The sequence below is a fragment of the Sinocyclocheilus grahami genome, unplaced genomic scaffold, assembly GCF_001515645.1.
Source record: "Sinocyclocheilus grahami isolate Dianchi unplaced genomic scaffold, SAMN03320097.WGS_v1.1 scaffold434.1, whole genome shotgun sequence".
In the NCBI taxonomy this organism is placed as follows: Eukaryota; Metazoa; Chordata; class Actinopteri; order Cypriniformes; family Cyprinidae; genus Sinocyclocheilus; species Sinocyclocheilus grahami.
Window position 1 is genome coordinate 158,508 of NW_015505613.1, and position 16,790 is coordinate 175,297.

The window sequence follows — 16,790 nt, forward strand, 5'->3', positions numbered from 1 at the left end:
CTTAATGGTAAGCATTAATCTGTATTTAATTTTTACCATGAAAACTACAGAAATTAATGTAATCAAATGTAAAATAACATTGGATGTGTTATTTTACATTTGATTAATTTCTGTAGCATTTCTTACCTGAATAAAACCTTACTTAACCTGAAAAACGTCATACTTCAGAAACTTCAGTTTCATAGCTCTCTTTATTCTATTGCATTTATTCGTGCTGTTGTTTGCAATTTTTTTTATTTGTTCTTATTTTATTACTGACTTTTCACTTGTTTTTTTTTTATTAAAATAAAACTTTGCGTAGAAGAAAAGTAGATTTTTGTTTGTATATGCTGTCAATTATAGTTCTTAGAAAGAAAATCGGAATCGGCAAAAATCGGTATCGGCAGATCACACTAACAAAAAAAATCAGAAATCGGAATCGGCCAAGAAAATTGCAATCGGTGCATCTCTAAATAGAACCCATTATTAATCAGTGATGCTGTGTGACTGACTACACTGGATGCGGCACGAAATGACAAATCACTGAGAGTAAACTGATGCTCGTTCCATTTATGACGTACTGACAAAGTTCAAATGATATGCAACGGTCGCTTTGTCGCATCCAGTGTGGACAGTGTGTTTGCTGAAACCACGCCCACCTAGCTCGACGGTGGCGACAGCAGCGGCAATCCACCGGTCACTCAAGTGGCCACGCCCTTAATTATGCAGAACTTTAAGGCTTAATATAATTTAAACGGATGACTTATAAAAATAAAAATAAATCACCCCCCTCACAGTTGTCATGAAGGGCAAAATTAGCTATATAGACCAAAACCACTTTTTTGAACCAGGCTGTAAACATGTTTTTTTCTGCTGTAAAGTTGGGCATTTTAACATGGGGGGCATTTTGCAGCCAGCCGACGAATTACAGTTTAAGTCACTTCCGTGTTGGCTTCACGAGAGAGAGCGGGAGGTTGCCGCTTGGTAAAAACCCCAGCCGCACCGCTTTCTCCTTCTTTCCAAAGCGCTCGGGAGCTTGCACTTTCGTGTCGTCTGCCGTTGCCAAGTGACTGTGACCTGCGCTCTCCTCGACGACGCGGAAGTTTCAACAAAGGATTAATGGATTTCCAGCACTGAAAATCGCGTGCAGTAGCTCTGCTACTAAATTTATTTAAAATGGGGATCTCTGTAGCGTCCGGTGTAGACACCGTGTCTGTGTGTGAGCAAAGAAAATGATCAGTATAAATATAACGATCAATATACTAAACATAACACATCCTGCGATGTGACTATCACGGATGCACACATCGCAATATCGATGCTGAAACAATATATCGTGCAGCCCTAATTTATATGTACAGATGGGTTTGAGGGGTGCACGCCATTTCAAAAACAGAATTTTAAGTGCTACACATTGCCCTGCCATTGTGTTTTGTTTATTAAACATTTTTGAATAATTTGATTATGCTTTCAGGTTCCAATACGAATGCAGTACTCACAGCTCCAATTTAACACATTTAACCATGTTTAAATCATTTTGCAGATTTTCCACAAAAATACATGAAAAAGGTCTACAGATGTCATCTGGACCTGGAAATGACAACCTTACAATGAAAACCTGGAGTGCAGACTCCTTTTTTATTTGATTTCAGGCAACTTAACTGACTAGCATAGTGGATAAACCACTTACTAGATATTATTAGGAAGAAAAATGTCAAGGTTTTACCAAATAGCTGCCCTGATAACCATTACAGTGGTCCATCCTCACATTAAGCTGACTATGAACTGAATGTCATTAGGCTACAAGTTCACATCCTAAGCGTCATCAGAATTTTCACACGTCCCCAGAATGACCACCCGAGGAACTTTCCTTCAACCCTGGAGCTTTCAGCTGTGAAAGGGCAACACGCCGGGGCTCCCATCCCTCTTACTGCTGACTCTTGCATAAAACCCTCTCATCAGGACCATTAAGTGGTAATGTCCTATATACACACACACATAATAACCCCCAAATACTATGTGATCTCATCTATACCTCCATGCCCCTTGTTTGACTCCAGCCCCCCCCCCACTCCCCACATATGCCCTGGCAATGACCCTCTATTAGTGGAAGAACGTGTGAGCGAGTCTGCGATCATGTTTAAATGGAGGAATGTGTCATTCATGTGTTGACTACACAAATCTCTCCTCCATATCGGGGTCACAGCCAGTGCTCACCCATTTGTTTTGCTCCCTTGCTCACTGCACTGAAGCAGAACCCTCATGATCTTTTACAGGCTGCATGGGAAGAGACACCAATATGCGGCTATAAACGGTCAAGCAGGAAACAGCATCACCGACAGCCACCATATCGAACAAACACACACCTGATAGTGAAAATTCAAGTGCATTCTAAATTCAAGCATAAAAGCAAAGTTGAAGACAGCTGCGTCACAACCAATTCAATGACCTCAAGTGATTATTTCTGCAATAAAAGTATAAACATGTCCAAAGTGTTTTGTTTGCACTAAATGAGGGTGACAAGAGGGCGATGAACCTAAAAACCCTACAGGTAAAGCGGTGTAAAAAAGCAATGATGACACACACTGCATGTGAATTGCGATACACTGTAAAAATCTGGTCTGGACATGAAATCAATTCAAACTGCGATTACATATATTTTGTGGGACTGTCACTTACTTATCAATTATTAAACACATTTTTATCTTATCAGCCACATTACTGCAGACATGGCAGTACAGCATTCAAATTCTGTTCAGAAATATAATGACTATACAGTGGTGTGACTACTGTTCTATTCTTTTAAAAACGCATTCGAGACGGATATAAATCCGATCGCTCAAACCACTTCAGGAGGTGGTCTGGGCCGCATTCCAGACGAAACTCGACAAGTGTAAATGCATCTGGTTGTCGAAACCACATATGTCAATTTTACTCCTCCCAAAATGATAAAATAATAAACGTGTGCGAGCGTGTTATAGGCTATATGACATTAGTCAGACTGCGCTAATGCAACACGCATCGCTGCGGACGAGTAGCTGAGTATCTCTTCAGCAAGCCGACGCACTGAAACTGAAAGACGCAGACGGTCAACACACAATCATCTTCATTAAAAGTAGTAAGACAAACTTATCTTTCCAGTGCTGATGCACTCTCCTATTGCGGTCTTTGATCTTGAAATGAGCTAAATAAAAAGCAGCGCTTATCTTTTGATTTCGTTGACGTGAACGCTGTTAAATTTAAATATAGCGCGGGAATTGAAGATCGGATTTATATCCGTTTTGCGATGACACATTTATGTGGCCAAGTTTAAATGGAAACGTTTTAACAAATCAGATAGATATCCGATCAGCGAGATGAAATGACCAGGTGTAAACAGGCCCTATACTGGGTCCGTGGATAAACTCATTAAAGTGACCGCAGTCCAATATTCCTACTGCTGTCTGTCATGTTAATCAATCAAAGAACAAAAGACAAAGAAAATCACTTTCTGCTCTTGACTGAAAACGTTTTATAACTTTAATGGTAAGCATTAATCTGTATTTAATTTTTAAAATGAAGACTACAGAAATTAAAGTAATCAAATGTAAAATAACACTGGATGTGTTATTTTACATTTGATTACTTTAATTTCTGTAGTATTTCTTACCTGAATAAAAACCTTACTTAACCTGAAAAACTTAGTTTCATAGCTCTCTTCATTCTATTGCATTTATTTGTGCTGTTGTTTGCAATTTTTTTGTGTTCTTATCTAAGACTTTTCTTCTACTGCAGATGCCTGGAGTGGTCATGTGACTTCAGGCCACTTGTGGAAGCCTTAATTCCTGAGCTAGACACGACAACCTTGGTAGCATGTAGACTTCAACATCAAGTTCTTGAATCAAAACACAGACATGAACAGCCGCAAACCGAGCCGCTAAATCAAATATAGCATGCTATCATTCTGACAGCCAAAACCCTGCAGTGCACATCATGGATGTGACCCATATCAGATGTGATAGGAGGGGTGGGTGGGTGTGAATGCGTGTGTGTTTAGACTCTGGAGAGCATAAGGCAGAGCTGCTATTTATCAGGTTACAAAAAAGTGGGTGTGTATTGTGCTGCTCTTGCCGCCTGTGTGTCTGCAGTTCAGCTTCTATCTCTCTCTCTCTTCATCACTCGCTCCCTCTCAAGCAGAATGGTATGGAGTATATCAGTCTAGAGAATGTGTGGATCTCTTCTTTGCTACACAGTTCCAGTTCACCTCTCTCACCTGGTCTAACACATAAACCCTTGTTTTTTCTTACATTTCTAAAAACAAGAACAAACACACACCCTCTCATTCACTCACATTGTCTCTTTCTCTCTCTCCCCACCAGCAGTCGCACAACTTGCAGCTGGCAGTCTCGGCAGGAAGCAAGACTCATGTAACCGCTCATTCTTGACCATCTCTGCCATGTTTTCTTTTAGACCATCTCACTTAAACAAGGCATTTCAGACGGAGAACTGTAGTATTTTGAGACTCTGCCCCTATGCTGGTCGTACAGAATATGAAATCTTGGAAAAACTGCTGAAATCCATTAGGAAGCCAGCTGAACATGTTAAGGTCTAAAAGTACATTTCCAAAATGTAGCATGCACTTTGACCTGCTTTCAATTATTTCTGGACATTTTAGTGAGTCTCAGAAATCTGTTTGCTTACTCAAATCTAGGGCTGGACGATATGGCCAAAATTTATATCACGATATATTTCTTAATTTTGGTCGATACGATATACAGTGGGGCAAAAAAGTATTTAGTCAGCCACCAATTGTGCAAGTTCTCCCACTTAAAAAGATGAGAGAGGCCTGTAATTTTCATCATAGGTATACCTCAACTATGAGAGACAAAATGAGAAAAAAAAATCCAGAAAATCACATTGTAGGATTTTTAAAGAATTAATTGGTAAATTCCTCGGTAAAATAAGTATTTGGTCACCTACAAACAAGCAAGATTTCTGGCCCTCACAGACCTGTAACTTCTTCTTTAAGAGCCTCCTCTGTCCTCCACTCGTTACCTGTATTAATGGCATCTGTTTGAACTCATTATCAGTATAAAAGACACCTGTCCACAACCTCAAACAGTCACACTCCAAACTCCACCAAGGCCAAGACCAAAGAGCTGTCAAAGGACACCAGAAACAAAATTGTAGACCTGATCTGTACCTACGAACTTTTCCAAGTCTATGAAACCTCCTCCTAAAACACTATATAATATTTAAAAAAATAAATAAATAAATAAACGCACCAATAAATTAATTTTCACCTTATATCAAACTATAGGCTGACATTCACTACCAGACAAAAGTTTTTTAAAGAATTCTCTTCTGCTCACCAAACCTGCATTTATTTGATCCAACATACAGCAAAAGCAGTAATATTGTGAAATATTTTTACTATTTAAAATTTCTTTTCTTTTCGTTTTCTATTTGAAAATATTCTTAAAATGTAATTTATTCTTTGTGATTACTCCAGTCACGTGATCCTTCAGCAATCATTCTAATATGCTGATTTGCTGCTCAAAAGCATTTATTATAACTGTTGAAAACAAATGAGTAGAATTTTTTTGCAGTATTTATCTGAAATATAAATCTTTTGTAACATTTTAATCTTTTTGATCAATTTAAAGCATCCTTGCTAAATAACAGTATTATAAATAAAATAAAATTGCAGCGCTAAATAAAGTGTCTATTTCTTTCCCAGAAAAAACTATATACTGACTCCAAGCTTTTGAATGGAATAGTGTAGATATTTCAGATACATGCTGATCTTTGGATCTTTCTATTCATTAAAGAATCCTGGAAAAAAAAATTCTCAACTGTTTTAAATATTGATAATCAGCATATTAGAATGCTTTCTGAATATTCAAAATAACTGCTTTCAAATAGAAAGCAGCTATTTTAAATGGTAACATTCCGAATTTTACTGTTTTTGCTGTATGTTGAATCAAATAAATGCAGCCTTGGTGAGCAGAAGAGAATAAAAAAAAATAAAATAAAAAAAAACATAAATCTTATAGTTCAAAAACTTTAGACTGGAAGTGTATGCTGATTTTTCTTATAGATTGAAACAAATGTGCTTCAGCCAGGATAAAGAATATGAAATGTGCTCTGAGTTGCTGCAGAAAACAAAAAAATTTAGCAACAACAAAAACATGTTGCTGGAGACTGGCTTATTATTGAAAGTGCAAACATGATGCATGTCATGTACTCAATGGATGCGCAGTATGTAGCACGCAGCGCACCTGTATTTGATGTACCGTAGTGTTAAGGCGCACGACTCGCCGTCACTTTACTGATAGCGCTGCGTTTCTCACACATGCAAAGAGAGAGAGCGAGAGTCTTGCATACCACCCTACTTAACCATATATTGGAGACAAATTTGTACCCAAAATTGAGCAAAACCTGACAAAATCGGCAAAAAACTAAATTTGTGGATGTCCTCATTTGTAAAACTGTTATAAAAATAAAGTAAACAAAGTTTTTTTTTTACTTTTGAAATTGTAAAAATGCAGAAAGTTTTCTGTGAGTGGTAGGGGTGGGTTTAGGTTAAAAAAAAAAGTGTATAACTATCTGTATATAAAAACAATCGAAGACTATATAATGTCCCCATTTAGATAGCCAAGTAAACGTGTGTGTGTGTGTGTGTGTGTGTGTGTGTGTGTGTGTAAAACTGGCGAGTAAACAAAACAATTTACTAGCCAATGGCGATTATATTGCCAAGGTGTGCGTAGAGGGTTGGCTAGTATATCAGTCTGGCGAGTAAACAAAACAATTTACTAGCCAATGGCGATTATATTGCCAAGGTGTGCGTAGAGGGTTGGCTCATGAACGCTACTTTATCAGATCAAATGAAAATGCCATCGAAACTTTTCTCAAGACAGTCGGTTCCCTTCAGAGATACATTCATATAACAAAAACATGTTATGATTTTGAAATGTGCAGTGCTCATGTTTGTTCAACGAAATCAAACACCACAAATAAATCAAAGGGAAACACTGGTAATGTATATTGAAATATCGGAAATGTTTAAAAATCATATCACCGTTATTGAAAAAAAATATCTCGCGATACATATTGATATTGAATTATTGTCCAGCCCTACTCAAATCATGTCACAGCTGAGAGCCGGTATTCGAAACATAAGTGAAATCTGTAAATACTGGTAATCAGAAAGGGAAACTGAAAGTGTGTTTTAATGGGAAGTGCTTCACCAACTCACCCGATCTTGTTCATGAGGCAGCAGACGCACCGGAGGCAGAGAATCCAGAGAAACACACCCAGTCCCGTCGTTATGAGAACTCCTGCTTACCAACCGGAAGAGCGGTCCATGTTTTATCACCCGTCCGTGAGAAACGGCCCGCTTAAGAGCCAGTCGGAGCTGCTGGTGGAAAAGGCCTGGCCCCATAGAGCCACTGCCAGACAGATAACCCGCAACATCTGCCTGGCATTTCAGAAAACGTTCAATACTCTTCAGGGATGATCCACTGGGTTCGTGAAGGCCCTCTAGAGAGCGCTTGATGAGCTTGTTCCAGTCCAGACCAGGTTTTTTACTAGAGCTGGAGGTGCTGGAACTGCCTCCGCCACCTCCTGCCCGAGGCTTTGGGAATGCCAAGCGTCCAGGATTATCAGGGTCCTTGTAGGAGTTGAGCCCCTTATTGGACACCTTGAGTACGGAGCCATCTTTAACGCTGAGCTCAAGGTGCTCCAGGACCGTCTTACGGTCAAGCCCATGGGACATTGACACAGCATTGCAGATGCGCTCTTCGGATGGCCGCTGCTTTTGCTTTTTCACCTTCTTGATGGCTTCCAAGATCCAGGTGGTGTACAACGGGTTGGCCAACTTCACCATGGCTGCTGTAATACTGCTGGGCCAAGGCCCAACACACTCTCACAACCTTTAGGAAGCACCCAGTGGCCTCAGCCCTGGCGCTGCCTCGTCGTTGTCCTCCTCCTCCTCTCTTTTCGTCCAGGAGGCTAACCTTTGTCCCGGGGAGGTGCAGTGAGTCTCTCTGTGCCTGAGCAGGAGCTGTTAGAGAGGGAGCCGATCACCATAGCATAGGCTCCCTAAACCCCCCCCCCAACCTAGAACAGATCCCCCTAACCCAGTGACCCTTCCTCCTGAAGGGCTGCCACACCAAAGCAAAGAGGTGGGGTATGCAACAGGCAGACACAGCAACTACTCCACAAAGAAAGCAAAGCTGCAAGAGCCTTGGGTATCGTCTTATCTGCCCGTCTCAAAAGCAGTCAGTCAGGTAGAATCCTTGATTTTGGCAGTTAGTGTTATCCGTTTAGATGGAGCATCTTTGTAAAGAATTGTAGCAATACTTTTGTAGACTTTTTGTTAGGAAAATGTACGTGTGAAAATACTGTCTGGCAGTCCGTTCCTTCCTCGTTGATCTTCCTAGCGCTGTTGGAACAAGCAGTCCAGATCAGATCCCTCACTCCAGGAAGCAACGTAGGCTGATCATCTTCCTACAGAGTATTCTTCAGAAGCTCCAGAAACCTGCAAAAAAAACAAGAAAGGATCAGACTCTGGAAAATAAACAAAACACATTGCAACCAACAAAATCATTGAACACTCATCTATATTAAAGGATTAGTTCACTTCCAGAATAAAAATTTCCTGATAATTTACTCACCCCCATGTCATCAAAGATATTCATGTCTGTCTTTCTTCAGTCGCAAAGAAATCTAGGTTTTTGAGGAAAACATTCCAGGATATTTCTCCATATAATGGACTTCAATGGTGGCCAACTGGCTGAAGGTCCAAATTGCAGTTTCAACGCAGCTTTAAAGGGCTCTACACGATCTCAGCCAAGGTCTTATCTAGTGAAACGATCTGTTATTTTCTTAGAAAAAAAATTTTTTTATATACTTTTTAACCACAAATGCTCATCTTTCACTAGCTCGACTTCACGCATTACGTAGTCACGTTGGAAAGGTAAAAAAAAAGATCAACGATATAATGTTTCATATAGTTCGGTATCGATAATTATTGACATTTTTTATAACCTTTATTAAAACAAAAAGCAATTTAAAAAAAAGTTTAAATTTAACCACTGTATTTATAATTAACACAATTTATTGAGACAAACAACAAATATTTTTTTATTTTAACAATCAAACAATAAAAATTAAACAAATATCTAATTTTTTAATGTTTTATATGCCGATTAAATAGGTCTTTATTGTATAGGTCTAATTGTCTCCCGAGGCCACAGGAGGGCGCAATGAGCAAAATAATGCGGCGCATTTAAATTGTCAACGCAAGGAAGTAACTCTATAAAAATGTGCATTACGTCTAAATTAACTCATAAATATATACTTTTTAACCACAAATGCTCATCTTTCACTAGCTCGACTTCACGCATTACGTAGTCACGTTGGAAAGGTAAAAAAAAAGATCAACGATATAATGTTTCATATAGTTCGGTATTGATAATTATTGACATTTTTTATAACCTTTATTAAAACAAAAAGCAATAGAAAAAAGTGTTTAAATTTAACCACTGTATTTATAATTAACAATGTATTGAGACAAACAACAAATAATTTTTGTTTTAACAATCAAACACAATACAAATTAAACAAATATCTAATTTCTAATGTTTTATATGCAGATTAAATAGGTCTTTATTGTATAGGTCTAATTGTCTCCCGAGGCCACAGGAGGGCGCAATGATCTTTCACTAGCTCGACTTCACGCATTACGTAGTCACGTTGGAAAGGTAAAAAAAAAGATCAACGATATAATGTTTCATATAGTTCGGTATCGATAATTATTGACATTTTTTATAACCTTTATTAAAACAAAAAGCAATTTAAAAAAAAGTTTAAATTTAACCACTGTATTTATAATTAACACAATTTATTGAGACAAACAACAAATATTTTTTTATTTTAACAATCAAACAATAAAAATTAAACAAATATCTAATTTTTTAATGTTTTATATGCCGATTAAATAGGTCTTTATTGTATAGGTCTAATTGTCTCCCGAGGCCACAGGAGGGCGCAATGAGCAAAATAATGCGGCGCATTTAAATTGTCAACGCAAGGAAGTAACTCTATAAAAATGTGCATTACGTCTAAATTAACTCATAAAAATAAAAAATAATTTCGTAAATTGCATAAACAATTATGAACAAGACAGCATCATGTATTTATGCATTGCTTAATCCAAAGAGCCGACGCGCCATTCACACAGACTGCATTTAAAAACATATGAGACGCAGTGAAAAGGAATAAACCCCCACAAATTCGTGACGTGTTTAAACTGTTTTAACTTTGCATCGCTTTCTATACATCTCTTCTGTGAGACGCGAGTGCATCAGTCATATTTGTCCGTCTAAAAAATTAACTGAATATGCGTAATGTGTGAATGGCTTGTTTCGGTTTTAACCCATTCAAGATCTTCTCCACATTGAGCTTATGTATTTCTCTAATATGTTTAATGAATAACGCAGCAGCGGCGCGTCTCGTGGGCAAGACTAACAAAACATTTAAATGCAACGTCACTTACATCATCACCGCATCTCGCAAGCCACTGATGACGCTCCCTGATGCACACCTAACATTCAAATGCAAATGTTTTTTAAATTCGACTAATATTCATTCTTTATTTACAATCTCCTCATCACAGGCAGGCACAGCTCTCAATTCAGCATGTGTTCGTGTTTGTGTGTGCTGTCTGCGTCACTCATAGTACATGCCTATATCGTGCGCTACATGGAACATTTTTTCTATCAATATCGAAGATGTACCGTCGATAAATATCGATTACAGTTTTATCACCCAGGCCTACGCGTGACGTAGGCAGAAGTACTGACCCAGTGTTTACAAAGCGAACATGCAAAGAAAGTCAAATGCCCTTTACAAAAAAGGTAAAACAACGATGTCGGACGTTTTTGGAGAAGAAACACAGACAAAGAGCTAACCGTGCGTGAGCTTTCCAACGTTATTACGTAATGTGTGAATTTGCGGACGTGCATGGCGGAGCTAGTGCAAGACGTGCATTTGTGGTTAAAATGTATATACATTTTTTATTTTTAGAAAATGACCAAACGTTTCGCTAGATAAGACCCCTATTCCTCGGCTGGGATTAAGTAGAGCCCTTTGAAGCTGCACTGAGACTGCAATTTGGACCTTCAACCTGTTGGCCACCATTGAAGTCCATTATATGGAGAAAAATCCTGGATTTCCTTAATTTCTTTGCGGCTGAAGAGAGAAAGACATGAACATCTTGGATGACATGGGGGTGAGTAAATGATCAGGAAATTTTTATTATGGAAGTGAACTGATCCTTTAATCATCTAGCACATAAAAAAGGCAGAAAGCACAGCAAACAGTTCTACAGAAACACACAGGCCTCGCTAAAAAAGGGCAATGTATCTAAGTGCATCTACTGCACAATGATGGCGAACTACAACTCCACACTACAGAAAAAATGTAGGTTCCACAGTTGTTTTTTACTACTATAATTAGGTACAATGTACTTATTGTATTGCAAAACACTTTCGCTGCTATTGAAGTGGGATACGGTTAAGGTTAGGTACAGGTTTCTTGGTGTTGTTAGGTTTAACAGTGGGTCAACAGTGTAACTGTAGATGTAATTACAGAAATTAATAACAGATATAATTACATAGTTCATGTTAAATATGAGTACAATATAAGCATTTGCATGTACACAATATATGTATTGTATCAAATGATGAACATTTTTAGTTCTGCATTCAAATACAATCAGTTAAACAAGTTAAAGCCAATGCTAGCAGGAATAAACTATTTTAGTGTCCTTTTAAACACATGTATTTGCTTTTAATTATGCATCATTTGATGTTATTACTATAGCAAGTAATTCTAAACCAAAACATAACTCTAACATAACAACTATAGGAAGTACATTAATATTTCTCAGTACATGTGTAATTACACTGTAACAAGGTATATATAAAGGCCAATAATCTAAACAAAACAACGTGCAACAGAGAATTGCCTCGTGATCAGTTGTAAACACTCTAAAAATACAGGATATCCAGTGACAGCATACAAGGGTTATATTAAAAAAATATGTCTAAAAAAACCCAAAGTGCCTGAAACAAAGTTATATGAATGGGAGAGAACAGAATCAATGGTTCTCTTAAGTGCACAACGATCTAAATTGTGTGATGCAATGTCTTATTATAACTTCGAAACTAAAGTTTAGCAATCTAACAACAGGTGGACACTTATAATCTGTGAAATAGGTGCTAATCGCATGTCAATCTGCAGAAAGGGAAGCACGAAATGTCAACACATGGCTAATAGTAAACAACACGGCAACGGGGCTTGAACATTGAAAAAATTTAAACAGTATTACACACAGCAGCTTAATAGTGGCTAAACACTTGAATATATACACGTTACTGTAGAGTATTTAAGCAGATTATTCCATTCCAAACAATGTAAACTTTGAAGTAACGAAGCCAGTGCACTAGGCGGATGTTGCTAGCTTCAAAACACAAGCAACGTGCAGCTGAGAATAAGGACAATGTTTCCTCCATTCCCTCCAGCGCCTGAGCTTTCACACCATAACAATCAGAAAACGGCATTTTCTAGACCTTTCCAGCCTTATATTCCGTTAAGAAACCTCGCGGCCAAACTGAACACACAATGTCAGTAACCAGTGGCTACCGCGGTTAGCGCACCTAGTTATAAAAAAAAAACAAAAAAAAACGCCAAGATTCCTTCCTTCCCTCCCTCGCGCCAACGTTTGACACGGCCGCGCGCGGCCTCAATCTCTGCCTCGGATAAGCGCTTGACAAAAAAAAAAAAATTCCTCACGCGAGATGTTCGAGCGCTTCTCCGCGCTTCCTGCACCATTTTTCTCCCCCACTTCCTTCCCCGCTTACTGTAACCCACCATCCCTACCCAAACGGAGAGCCTGCGGTGGTGGTGGTGGAGGAGACGAGGCCCGTGAGGGAAGTAGTTAGGCCTCGGCTAGCTCTAGCTCCCCCCACCCTCCCCCTTCATCTCCGCGTACCCCCCCCGGTTCCCTCTTACCTTCTCCCGCTCCTTCCCTGAAAGACAGAACCACGAGTCCAGTTCGGGCTCACGAGCCGAGAGCATTTTAAACGCTACACGTAATTGCGTGCTACTTACCGGAATTTCGGGTCGATTGGCCGAGGAATAGGTGCCAGAAAGCGTTCGAAACACAGACAACAACAAGCCCGAAAAATGCAACCAGAGAGCACTGGCTCCAGAGCTGACGCCATCTTTGAGTGAAACAGGAGCTTTGCGGGTGGGGGAGGGGGGAACAGTCGGCGCTAGGGAGCGTCTGCATCGTGCGAATACGAATCGGAAAGGGAGAGGCATGGGATAAGAAAGGGACTGCAGCGGGAGGAGAGAGAAAGAGAGGAGAGAGGAGAGAGGAGAGAGGGGGGCATACGCATGCACACATCTGAAGGGCGAATGTCCGTTGCTTCTGCGTGAAATGGAAGAAAGGGACAGATGGTAAAGCGGAAAAAAAGAAAAGGCGATGTGGCACGCTTAGGGAATGTCTGAATGTTGCAGTCGCTCCTTGACGGCGGCAGAAGAAATCAAAGCGACGGTGTGTGGTTTTAATGTTAGAGGGTATTTAAAGATCAGAGACGGCCCCTCCACACCTCCCATCGGGGTTCTGCGTAGCCATTCCCTGTTTCCAAGAGAAATCATAATGCTATGAAAAATACATAAGCGCATACGCCAGCGCTCATGACAAAGCAAATGTTTTTATTTTGGGAGCGGGGACGCACTACATAAACAATGCCTGCGAGAGTCACTACTAGAGTGGATTATGTAAATTCCCCGCAGTGATGACAGGTGACCCACACACCTTTCCCTTCGGTGCTCCATGCGAGAGCTGTTTTCAATTGAACACCCACTCGGGAAATGAGAATCTGTTGCTATAGTGCCATCAGTAGTCATTAATAGAATATTTATGATATGATGTAGTTGCATTGTAATTGCTGTAATGTCTGAGCTGCGTGAATATATTCATATTATGAACACAATTATTATTCAGGGCATGCTCTAGACCATTTTTTCAATTTGAGGAGAGGAAAAACTTTAATACGAATTAGTTTAGACTATCATAATTATTTCAGAATAATTGTAATTATGTATACACGTGCTTTGTTATTTGCCACACCTGTATTATTAAACAACTGGATCATCAAAGCCACTTGTTTGGTGTTTAAATTAGAAATGTAATATAAATAAGTCTGACATTCACGCTTCCCTCAAATTTCTCTTCTATAATGTTTTAAATAAAACATTCAGCTATTTGTTGACGTACATTAATACATCATAGTATCAGTAATAGTGCAGACTGTAAGTAATAGCTTATATTGTGTGAATGACCATGGCAGAAACCAATATTATATGCTATGATAAACTAAAATATATGCACAAAAACCAAAAAGTAAGCCTAGAAAATTGCCTAATATGCATGCAGTGCATTTGCCATTGACTCATAGTCAGCCAGTGGACCAATACATATTCACATATACACATATGTATTATTTCCTGAAAAGCACCCTGCAGCTTTGTGGCTCACTGGTGTCAAAGACTGAAAAGATAGACAGCCAGCTTTATATGTATATACTTTTATATGTCTTTACAAACAGCAGTCAGGAAGTTATGAATGTTGCAGTCATTCCTGTCTTTTTAAGGACATCTCTCAGTTGTACAGGCAGCTGACAGGTGTGTTGATTTAAGAACAGGAACTACTATAAGGGAACTGAATTCAGAAGTTTTAAACTGTCTGGTTTTGGTCAATGCTTGTGTATTTATAAATCAAGCCTTTTTTTAGATTAATGGCTCACCTGTTGGATGAAGTTGTATTAAAGAAAGATCACATTTAAGCTATTTGTGACCATTTATTTTAAAGCTGCAGTCTTTAGAAAGAAAGTAAACTATTGCATTTTTATTTATTTTTGCATTTGGCAGAAGCTTTTAAGTGGCTACATTGCATTCAAGGTACACATTTTTTATTTCAGATTTCAGCTTTTGCTTTCCCTGGGAATTGAGTCCATGAGCTTGGCGTTGCTAGCACCACACTCAACTGTTACTATTAGTATCATCTAGACAATTTATTGATACACAGTGTAGTTATATTTACCTGCTTTCCCCTCCAGTTTCTCCTATGTAGGGTAGTAGATAGCTGTATGCTTTTATTGTATTACTCTACGATAACATCCTATGTTTAAGGTGGACAAGATGAAAATGAGGAAGAGACCCGACTGGCTTTGTGAGATCTGAACTTTCCAAAAGGAAGTTGAGAGTGTGATAAGTCTCCATACTTCTCAAATAATACCATTTATTTAAATGACCTGCAGTTATGAAGAGACATAATGCACTGCACAATTACTTTGTACAGCATATATATTTATTTTTGAATAATATGATGTCACTGATATTATAAATATAAACTAATTTCACAACCTCTATATGATGCTTTGACAAGTACACACAATGTCTGTTTTTTCATCTGAAATGCTTGCAGTAAAATCAATTAATACATCTAAATTATTATGTTCACGTTTCATGATTCATTTGTACCAACATGATTCAGAGGTACTATAACTCAACCAAAGCACCATTATGCCAGATTTAGGGGGGGGAAAGGGCACAATATGGTTTCTTGCTTGGTTATATGTTTAAAGTTTTCATAAAGGAATAGTTCGCCCCAAAATTTAAATTTGCAGATTTTTAGAATTTGTAGATGAGTTTGCATGTAATATATTAATTGATAGACTGGAGTTATGTGGATTTCTTGTGGTTTATTGTGATGGTTTTATCAGCTGTTTGGACTCTCATTATGACGGCACCCATTCACTGCAGAGGATCCATTGGTAAGTGATGTAATGCCAAGTTTCTCCAAATGAACTCATCTACATAATAAATACATTTTCATTGTTGGGTAAACTATTCCTTATGTGAAAACAAACAACAATTCTGATATTCTTTATTGCATGATGAATGCCATATGAAATAAATCCTCAATTTTGGAAGTCCTTCTAATATTTGAATTTATGTTGGTGAAAGTGTGAAAACAGCATCATGCCAACATTCTCAAGGAATGAGGGGGCTGTCCTGTTTTTGAGTGCTACCAGCACTGTCACTATAGAAACACGCACATATAAAAAAATAAATAAAGCTGTACTATGAGGAGGTAGCAGCGGCACCTGATAGACTTTCATAACACTATGTGGGCGAACTGAAGTTGCCCTGCAGCACAGACTTCATCAAATAAAGATCATCACAGTTTAATTAAAACATTTAGTTTAACTGTTGAGTCATTCCCACTGTTATAAACATGAAGTGTTAACTAGGATCAAAGCATGTTTATTTGGTAAATGAAAAGAAGAACAAGCTCAAGCACAATTCTAGTGGAATAAAAGAGCAGCACTGACCTTGTCTGCAACACAAAAGCAATTTGTACATACTTTTATAGAAGAATATTTTCATTTTGGGGGTCATGCGTTGCAGGGCTCCAAAACATAAAACTGCAAGCACAATTCGGGTTAGAAAAACATCCTCTGACCTATGCCAGTGTTTACTTGAGCTTTTAAAAGACCCATACTCCTCTGTCAAACACTGGTTTCTGGTTTTGTGGACAAAGATCAGGAACGGTGAAAGTAGGTTGTAGGTTATAAGGGCAATCTTTGTACTATCATCATTGTGCCCTTGAGCAAGGCACTTAACCCTAGGTTACTCCAGTGGGACTGTCCCTATAGCTTAAGATGCAATGCAGCACATAGAGCCATCGCACT

At 38.6% G+C, this 16,790-nt stretch overlaps 1 pseudogene; it reads right to left on the reverse strand.

The window, feature by feature from the left end:
- Positions 1-7,147: 7,147 nt before the first annotated feature.
- LOC107551818 (histone acetyltransferase KAT6A pseudogene) lies at positions 7,148-13,280 on the reverse strand (annotated as a pseudogene).
- Between the last annotated feature and the right edge of the window lie 3,510 nt (positions 13,281-16,790).